This window comes from Durio zibethinus, chromosome 3 (genome assembly GCF_047325235.1).
Source record: "Durio zibethinus cultivar Kanyao isolate XHJ-2024 chromosome 3, ASM4732523v1, whole genome shotgun sequence".
Lineage (NCBI taxonomy): Eukaryota > Viridiplantae > Streptophyta > Magnoliopsida > Malvales > Malvaceae > Durio > Durio zibethinus.
In genome coordinates, this window is record NC_143164.1 from 31,039,960 (window position 1) to 31,050,209 (window position 10,250).

The following is a 10,250-nucleotide window of genomic DNA, read 5'->3' on the forward strand; positions in this document are numbered from 1 at the left end:
AGCCGTTTTTATATTCAAATGCCTCTAAAGTAGAGGTGTCTCAAAGATATAAACATCACTAAAATTACAGTATTTCATATATAAACACCGTTAATACTGAGATATTTTTTCGAAAATGTCACTATTTACCGCGATGCGTATATAAGCGGCACTTTGTGTGACGTTTATCGCAAATGTCGCAAACCTTATAGTGGCGTTAATAAATGTCGCTAAACAGTAAAAAAACAGCCATTAAAAACCAAAACCCATACTAAGTTATAAAATTTTTTAGGAGGGCCAGGCCTCCTTAGGCTCCATTACCCACCGCCGCCGCAGAGTGGATGGATTTTAACATTGCAGGTACTGGCTTAGGAGCTTCTTGCATTGACAACTCTAGCGCCCTGGCCTCTAAATAATCTTCCAATCTTGCCAAAACTTTTTGACGCATAATATTATTGCTGGAATGGCGAGGGATTCAGAATTGTTCTCCTTCTCTTCTCCTTCTCTCCTCCTAATATCAACTTCACATCGTCTAACATCCTTCTAAGTCCGCGCCGATTACGACTTCCAACTTTACGAAAACGGCGGTAGGAGCCACACTCAAATTCGGGCGAAAACCATTACTCCTCGAACCCATCCGCCTCGTACTCTCCTACGATTCTCTTCTTGCCATGATCACGCACCTAAAAAAAGAGCCATGCTATCTATGATTGGGAACGTGAACCAAAGGGAGGAGGATAAGCAATCTGCAACTTGGTGTTTACCTGAACAAAACCTTAAATAGGATCCTATTCCAAATTGTGAAAGGACTTGATTCTTGTGAATAATAATAATAATAATAATAATAATAATAAAAGGCACTTTCTTTGAAAGTACTATTGGAACCGACTAACACAACTAATTTGCAAAAATATTCTTTCCTAGTCTTGGATTCATATAGGGAAAGTAAGATCAAGATCAACACAAATTTAGGATCAGTTGTGAGAAGTCCAAAGACATTTTAAAATGAATCTCATTTACTCATGTTTTTTGAGGGGGTTTATAGTTGTATGAAGTCTTGTTCTTTTTCTTGTTCGCTGTTAACCATACAAAAATAGTACCACAATTTATTTCTATTAGACAACTATATAAAACGTTGAAGGCCCATGGGAACAAAAATAAGTTCCCAAAAAGTGAAAGATATCGGTTGCGAACTTAATTAATTCAGCGACTACATAAAACGCTAAAGGCCCAGCAATTATGAACTATAAAAATAATAATAATAATAATAATAATAATAGCAACAAAATTTGGTAATACAATGATGATAGGGAAACTAAAACCACACAACTGATCGACCACATCATTGATCATTGGCATTAGTCAGCATCGGAAAGCGGCACAATGGGCACAAATGACTCGTATTCAGCCACTTCACAATGCAATTTTCATGAAAGAGATGAGAGCAGGGCATGCTTATGAGATCCATTGCCAGCAGTGAGAGTTCCTCAAAGCAAATCACACATCGTTCGGAAGAAAAAGGAGGAATATCTCCAAGCTTGACCTTGCGTAGTGCCTGTATGGATTCTTTAGTTGCAGGTACTGGTTTTAGAGCGGTTTCTGCCATTGCTTCTTCTATTGCCATATTGTCATCTTCCTCTGCCCCTGCCTCATCTTCCCAACGTTCCCATTTGAAAACACATAACCTTATCGGTACTACGCCGAGTTTGGAATTCTCTTCTTTATACAGAATGGAGGTTATTTCAGAGAAAGTTCCATTCAGCACCTCTTCAATAACGTCATCGTAAAATAAAGCGTCACGTAAATAGCCAGCTATCAAAACAAATATGTCAGCAGAGGAAAGCAGTTCGGAGCGAATCCACAAGCTGCTATCCCAAAATTCTTCAACTCTCTCTCTCACACGCCCATTATCATCTTTAAGCATTCTAAGGATTTGAAAAACAAATCTGACTTGTTGAAAATCTTGATCAGCCCGAGCAGGTTCTTCATCCTCATCCGGTTGCCACACATGGTACAACTGCGGCATGGTCACAGTTCCCGTAAGGAAGAAAAAAAAGAACAATAAGGAATAAACCCAAGGTGATGATCAAACGTTGAGGATTGAATTTGAGCAATTAACTTGAAGTAATACTTGTATGAGAAGGTGCTTGCATGCTTATATTTATATATATATATATATATATATATATAGGGAATTATAATTATCCTAGTCCTGAATGAAATAGGATTTGTCAAACCGCCGTTAGATTAAGAAAATAAAAATAAAAGATATAAAAGTAATAAGCAAAAAAAGAAAGAGAAAACCTTTGAGATTGAACTGTGGGCTTAAACCCAAAACATTAAATGTGGACTAGTGATGAGTCTATCTACCGTTCGAAGAAAAGCAAAAGCTTGTACAGACTGAAGAAGCTCAAAAAACTAAATGGAGGCTAATGGGCTGAATAGGTAGGCCAGTTACTGTTTTGTTGTCTTCCATTTTGCCCAATTACGAAAACGGAATAAGTAGATACTAATAGGAGTTTTTCACCCACTTGGCTTTTTTTTTTTTGTTTTTGAGCAAACTCTTTGATAAACAACTATTTTACTAAACTATTGTTTAATGAAATATAATTTCAAACTGTTGATTTTTTTTTATATATACAAAAGTGATCATGGTCTATGGATAAGAAAAATAATTATAAATATTGAAATTTAAACTTTAAATCTATTAAATATTATTTTTTTAATTTCAAATTGTTGAATTTTTTAACGTGTTACTCCATCTTAAATTTTTTTTAAAAAATTCCAGTTCATGGAAAAGTTTTCAATAATTGTTTTAAGAAACATCTTGGTTAATGAATCATTTTGAAAGCCACTTAGTAGAATACATTCACTAAAGTTGTAAACTTAATATCGTTTAATCAAATTTGTTTTAAACTTTATTTTGGTAAAGATTTTTAAAAATTTTTCTTACTTATCACTTTATCTATATATTCACTTCTTCAGTGACAACGGAGTACGTGATAGAATATGGACGGCAGACGATAAAGTTGAAAGCTTGGTTCGTTTATAAACATAAAATTGCTAGTTATCACGATATTGGACGCAAATCTTTAGCCATTTTTTGCCTCTTTTTTATTCATTCGTTAACTTCAAACAGAACGAATTTCAATCTTCTGCTGGTTACTGTATTAACAGGAAGTATAGAATGCAGAGGTCAAGGGTGAGAGCGAGAGAGACCGAGATATTTACGTCAATTCTTTGATAATTTGTACAACTAATAGTGATAAACATGAGGAAAAACCAAAAAAAAAAAAAAAAAGTTTCGTTATATTATGCAAACTACCATAAATGAAGTGTCTGTAAATTTGAAATTTGTTCAAACCTTGTGTTTTCAGAATGTGTTCTATCGTCATGAAGAAGAAGCAACTTTAGTATACCAGATTCTCTTAACCAGGCAGTGACTACGGACCTGTAGATACAAATCTATCTAAGTTACACTTAGCAAGCCGAAGGGGTGCACCCACGCCAGTGAGGAGTGCCTCAATGGCTCGCCTTAGAGCACCATCACCATCAACTTTGCTATGTTTGCCCCAACCTGTCAAAATGCTGGACAAAGAAGCAGACATTTATTTTTAAAACAAGATGGTACAAAAAAAAATGTTAATCGGCCCATTAAATGCAAAACCAATTTGGTTACCTTAGCAGTTTTGGCAATTCGTGACAGTCAAAACATACGTTTAGCAAGCAACCATGCATGCACCATTGCTCAAACAGCACCAGATGATATAAGATGCAAATCTAAGCAAGAATTAGACCATACATTCTCTCATACTTGCTGGCGTTTCCCTTCAAGCACAACTAGTTGGCCTCCTCATTCCTCCAAGGTAACATTTTAACAGTGTCAATTTTTAAATTGTATAAGTTACTAAAATCATAAGGATAGGAAGTAATAAACATCATAGTGGAACACAACTAAGTAAGAAGTGCATCAAACAAGTGGTCCAACTGCATTACAAAAGCTAACCCGGCCAAAGTGCTACAGCATGTCAATCAGAGCATTATAAAAGGCAGAAGCAGTTGAAAAGTCCAACAACTTCACTTCATCAAATAGGGACTGAGCTTGGATCCAAATATTCTCCCTATAGCCCATAAGAAGTCCATGGGCAACACCATAGACCTGATTATCAAACAACTGTAGCTCTTCCAACAACATTGAAGCATCCTCAAAGGAATCACAGCTGCTGCATCCAAAGCAATACATAGAAATGATCATCCAGGTTTTTCAGATAAAGATTATTCAATACATACAACAAGAAAAGAGGTAGACTGACAAATAAAAGTCCCCACTATTTGCAAATCAGATAAACCTTGCCACATCAAGTAAATTTCGGGGCCTGATGTATTGTGTGCTTGATTGTTCAACTGCAAGTGGATAATGAGTAAGCTAACAGAGCGCAAATCAAAAGTTGCAGACATGTCTTTTTTCTGAAAGGGCTAGAACTAATTCAGTTACGATTGTGTGTGTGTGTATATATATAAGTCCTGCATTAATGCAGGCAAAAGCATTTCTGGCTCTAGACTTTAACAACAATGAATTGAACCTCGCTCATACATAGCTGAGAAATTTAAAACCACAAGTATGACAATAAAAGGAACCTTGACTATCTACTTTTATATCATTGCATCAAATAAAATTAAACATATACATGAAATTCTCAAACAATGAGTGCCACCTCGGTTTTCTAGGCAAAAACTAAGCCATAAAACCCATAAAATACAAATAGGGCGCCCACAAACTATTTTGCACGGGCAGGAGTTTAATTGCTATATCAACTTCAAAATTTTCAATAAACACAACTAAGAGGATTTAAAAAGAAACAGGACTCTGGAACTGTCACACCAAGTCCACAATTTTCACCGAACAAGATATGAAACAGATTAATTAATAGGCAGAGGACAAGTTAAGTAACTATACCTGCAAGCATTTAAGGTGGCTGAAAAGGTGACAACATTTGGTTTAATTTCTAACACTCATGCATCTTCTGAAAAACTCCCAAGATGCACAAGATTTCCTGCTTGCCTCTGCAATCTCTCTTTGCTTGACCTCCTTTCTCAGCAACCAGCTGCCCAAAAATTTTTACCATCCGGTTATCCTCTCCATCTGTTGCTTTGCCTCAATACCCCGCTCAACTACTGATGAAGAAGAAGAGTTAGTTTGGAACTCACTGATCTCACCACCAGCATCAAACACACATTCTGCAGTTGCAGACCAACCAAAAGCATCAATGATAGAATTGCATGTAACAACATCAGGCCTAATCCCTTCTTTTGTCATCCCATCAACCAAGGATAGAGCAGATTCCACCAGCCCATTCTTGCATAAGGCATCAATTAATTGACTATAGAGTACAACATCAGCCTTTAATCCTGCTCGCTTAAACTCTCTTAAAACATCCATTGCCTCCTCATATAAACCACCCTTTGAATACACATCAATAACTGTGAAGTAAATCAGTAAATTAGGTGACACCTTTTGTGCTTTCATCACTTCTAACAGGCTTCTAACTTCGTCATACTTCCCGTGTTTCCCGAACCCACCCAAAAGTGCATTGTAAGTAACGACATCCTTCCTGATTCCTGAACTCCCCATCTCCCTTCAAATATCTAGAGCCTCCTCAAACCTACCAAGCTGTGCATAACTAGAAAGCAAAGTATTATATGAAACTCTATCCAAACCAATACCCAAAAATTTCATTTCATAAAACAAATTGAGTACATCATCGAATCTACCACCTTTCGCATTCCCATCAATCATAGTACTATAAGTAACGACATTAGGCAAAATGTTTTTTGCAGGCATTTCTGCCATAATCTCGAAAGCCAACTCCATTTGTTCACGTTTACAAACTGCATCCAAAAGTGTATTATAAGTGAAATTATCTTGACCAATCCTTCTATTAACCATCTCACTAAACAAATTCATTGCGGCCTCCCATAAACCCCCTCTATTACAAACCGCTAGCAAAGAATTGAAAGTAATTCGATCTCGCCGCACTCCACTCCTTAACATCTCATAAAAATCTCCACAACCCTTTTAAACTCCACACCTTTCCCATAAGCATCAATCACAGCATTATAAGTAACTAAATTTGGATTCAATCCATAGTTTTTCATCGAAGAGAAAACCTTTATGGCCTAATCAGAACACCCACTTCCCCCAAAAGCACTAATTAAAGCAGAGAATGCAAAAACAGTACTTCGACAACACTCACTTATTGCAGTCTCGAAAATACCCTTGGCAAGTTCAACTTTTCCCAATCAACTAAGAATACTAATCATGGCACGAGCTAAGTTTTTCAGTTTTTCCTCTCTCTCTTCTAACTGCAAATTTAAAACATTTAAGGACGTTACGATCTCTATAAATTTTTTTTATGATAAGTATTTGATTTTTTTATTTGATTTAAAATAATTTAATTTTGAAAAAAAAATATAAATTTTTAATAATATTTAAAATCTCGAAATCAAAATTTTAATTTTGATGTAATATTTTAAAATTTTTTAAAAAAATTATTTTATTTTTAAATTAATTTAAATAAAAAATTATAAAATTATTATTATTTTTTAAAAAAGCATGTTGATTAAAATTCATTATAAATTTTTATTAAAATTTTTCCTATATTATAATTAATGATGTTTGATTCTTCGATCGTCTTAAATAATTTTTAAGTTAATTATTTAAGATATTTTTTCAATTAACACGTATTAATTGATATTTTTTAAAAAAAATTATTTTTATAAATCAAAATATTATTATGACATAATCTATTTTCACACACCTTTCATCAATTATGACATTTGATTTTCAAAACGTTTTGAAAAATTTTTATCAATTATTTAAGGGATTTTTTCAATAAAAACGTCTTAAAAATTTTGAAAAAAATTTAATTCTTTAAAGTACTTTTCAATTAAAACGCCTTTAAAGACTAATTTCTCTTACCTGAGTTTTTATTAGCTGGTAGCATATTAAGCTATTATTTCTCTGCAAAATGGTTTACTACTTATGAAGGCCAATTGTCATGGAACCCTTTAATCAATGCCTCTTGCATCTTTTTCCATCAATAAGTTGAAAGTAGAGCGTTGGTCGTTCCATAGCTCTTTGACAAACAAGATAGGGATGAAGATTCTGCAGATTCTGCAGATTTCTTATATCCATAAGAAGGTTGGCTGCTGGAAGATTTGTTTTAAGCAGAAAACAGAATGAGGAAATGAGAAAAATCCATGCCTATAACTGTTAATTAAGATGACTCGAGTATATCACTTTAGCAAAGAATGGAATTATGTAACCAGAATTGCACAAGGCACAATCCAAGAAATAACGACGATTGTTTGAACCATTACAGGTGAAATATTGTTCAACACAATTGATTTGGGCGATGGATACTAATCTTTTAAATGGTCTAAATTAAGGCCTAGATCGAATTTTTTTTGTTATTAAGCTTTGTGGGATGTTATTATTTTCTGTGTTTCCAGATTCTTCAAGGCAATCAGTAACCCAGATTAAAGCCAAAACCTTGATGGTTACTTTGTGCTACAACTCAAGCTTTAGCACCATTCCTGAAGCTGCAGGCAAATGCACAAGGATTTGATAAAATGCAGCTCTTTATCGAGCTTTTCAGGCTCTGCCTCCTTTCAAGAGTTTTCATATATCTATATATATATATATATATATATATATATATATATATATAAAAGATTATGATAATTATATAAAAAGTAATATATGTGAATTTTTTTAATTAAATAAATAAATCTGAATATAAAATATCTTAAAAATATAAAAAAAATTTTAATATCGTATTTTTCCGAAAATTATACTTTCCCTCATCTACATTTTTTTTTCAAAATCTAAAATTTCGCCTCCCAAGCGTCCCAATGACCTTTCCGTACTCACCTCTGTTTCAAAGCTCTCGAAGCAAGAAAGTGTAATCATTGGAGCTGCAAAAGCTTAGACTCGAATGAGATGAGAACGTTTTCAAGGCCAGCTTGGCCGTTATGTAAAGCGAGCTGAAGGACTTCTTCGGCTACAGAAGTGTGGCCGGTATTAATGGTAATTTTGGGTCGGCCTAAGTGCATTTTTGAGACGAACCGGGTGGATCGACGGTCAGAGAAATCAGGGGTGAAGGAAGGGAAAGGAGTGGGGGTCTGAGAGAAGGGAATACGAGTGGTGGAGGCCGCGGCGGTGGTGGTATGTTTCGCCGCACTACAAGGTGAAGGAGGAGGCATCGGGAGGGAGAACCTTTGGGGGTGAGGTTCGTTGCTATGGTGGTTTTGTGGGTACTGATGATTCTGATAGGGCTTTGTTGTTGCTGTGATTGAACAGTGCGGCGGCGTTGACGCCATTCAATAATTCTCGATTTAAAAAGAAAGAAAACAGCGTCGTCTACTATACAGATTACGGGGATGAGCAAGAGAGAGATTAGCTAAAGAGGGTTTTGGTAGTCTTTGAGAAAGGGGGGAGAGAAAATGGAGTAAAATGCCATTTGGAAATGGGGGTTTTGCTGTAAGATACAAGTGAGAAGACGGATAGAAACTGAGCTGAGTTGGGTTGCTTGGTTCAGACATTGATATCCACTCCCACTCGTGTCAGTAGTGTTTTAGTTTTGCTCCAATTTTTGTTTTTAGGCTTTTAACGATTTTTTATTTAATTATTTTTCATAAAAGGTTGATGAAATGATGAATATTGGTTTGGCCAAAAGACCGGAGAATTTCAACAAACCCTGATTTAGTGGGTCCATTTGCTGATGTGGACGACTATATCTGATATGAGACGTGTCAAATTTATCATGGTAATAACCAGTAAGTGATGTAAGCGGTTGATGCTTGATGAAGAAGAATAAGGTGATGTGCATGGACAGCACGTACAGTGGCGGAGCACAGAATTAAGATGGTGGTGGACTTCGACTGGGTAAATGACTTTGGTTGGGTTAAGAGGGATTTGCATTTTGCATGGAATCAAGGTAAGGACGATTTAATGAGATTAGCTAGTGTTGGCAACAGGTCAGCAAATTTTTGCTCACTTGATCCAACTTAATTTTATAAACATAAAATTTATACTCGTATTCGATTTAAATATTTTTTTATTTTTTATATTTAAATTTAATTTAAATTTTATATTATATAAATCGTATTGATAAATTTTTTTTAAATATAAAATATTATTTTTTAAATATAAATATATAAATATATATAAATAAAAAATTAAAAAATAATTTTTTATATAATATCAAATGAATTAAATTTTTTTAAAATTTAAATTTAATTCAATCTTAATTTTTTTTAATAATATTCAATCTAACTTAAAATTTGATTTAAAAAAAACTTAATTATATAAAACCAAATCAAATCAAAATCTTTCAATTTTGAGTTGAATTGTCAGGATCAGCATGAATGCATGTCATAACTTTTTGCTGACGGAAATGGATTTTTACTGTGTCATCCCTTTGTTTTTTCTCCCAGGACAAATATTTTTTTTGTTAGGGTATAATTAATTAAACATAAATAAAATTTATTATTTTTTAATTTTAAAATAATAAATAAAATAAAAATGTTCATCAAATATTTCATTTTTTTTATATTTTAAATGAAAATAAATTGAATAAAAAGAATTTTTTTTATTTGTAATATGTTCATTTAATTAATTAATTTAAAAATACAATTTATAATTCTTTTCTAATTTTAATAAATAAATAAAAATAAAAAATATCATAAACTATTTCTCGAACATTCTATTCATTTGAACTCATATTATTAACAAAATTTGCTGGAGCAGGCACAAAATTAGCAAGGTCAGAATTTTAGGTTTTTAACAAGGCAGCAGAGGAAAATTGAAACTAAATCTGTATAGTTAGTATTATCCTGTTCAAATTATTTAAAATGGTAAGCTCAATGGAACCTCGTTCATGTAGTACTGCATTCTATTGCCCAACAGCTTCCACCACTTTCATGACAATTCAATTTTTTTTTTTTTTTTGGTCAGAAAGACAATTCAATTATTCTAAGGGAAGAGTGAATGAATTTCGAGTCTTCAGTTTTTACATAAAAGAGTGAAAGCAGATTAAATAACTCTACTAACCGCATTGGTTTATACAAAGAAATGTTAGGGTACAATTTGTATGAGGAGGTTATATTTTGCTGTAATCAAAATGACGCATCGAAAGGGGCTAATGCTCATCCAATTGGGATGTCCTCCTCCAAAACTTGGGGAAAATGAATCACAAATAAACTTTTAG

General features: G+C 33.7%; 1 pseudogene across 1 annotated transcript; it reads right to left on the minus strand.

Moving 5' to 3' along the window:
• Positions 1-2,835: 2,835 nt before the first annotated feature.
• On the minus strand, positions 2,836-8,849 carry LOC111283826 (uncharacterized; annotated as a pseudogene). Its single transcript, XR_016340967.1, has 5 exons — positions 7,909-8,849; positions 4,937-6,377; positions 3,986-4,202; positions 3,659-3,838; positions 2,836-3,567 (listed from the first exon to the last, which is right to left on the minus strand). The product of XR_016340967.1 is annotated as an uncharacterized LOC111283826 (transcript).
• Between the last annotated feature and the right edge of the window lie 1,401 nt (positions 8,850-10,250).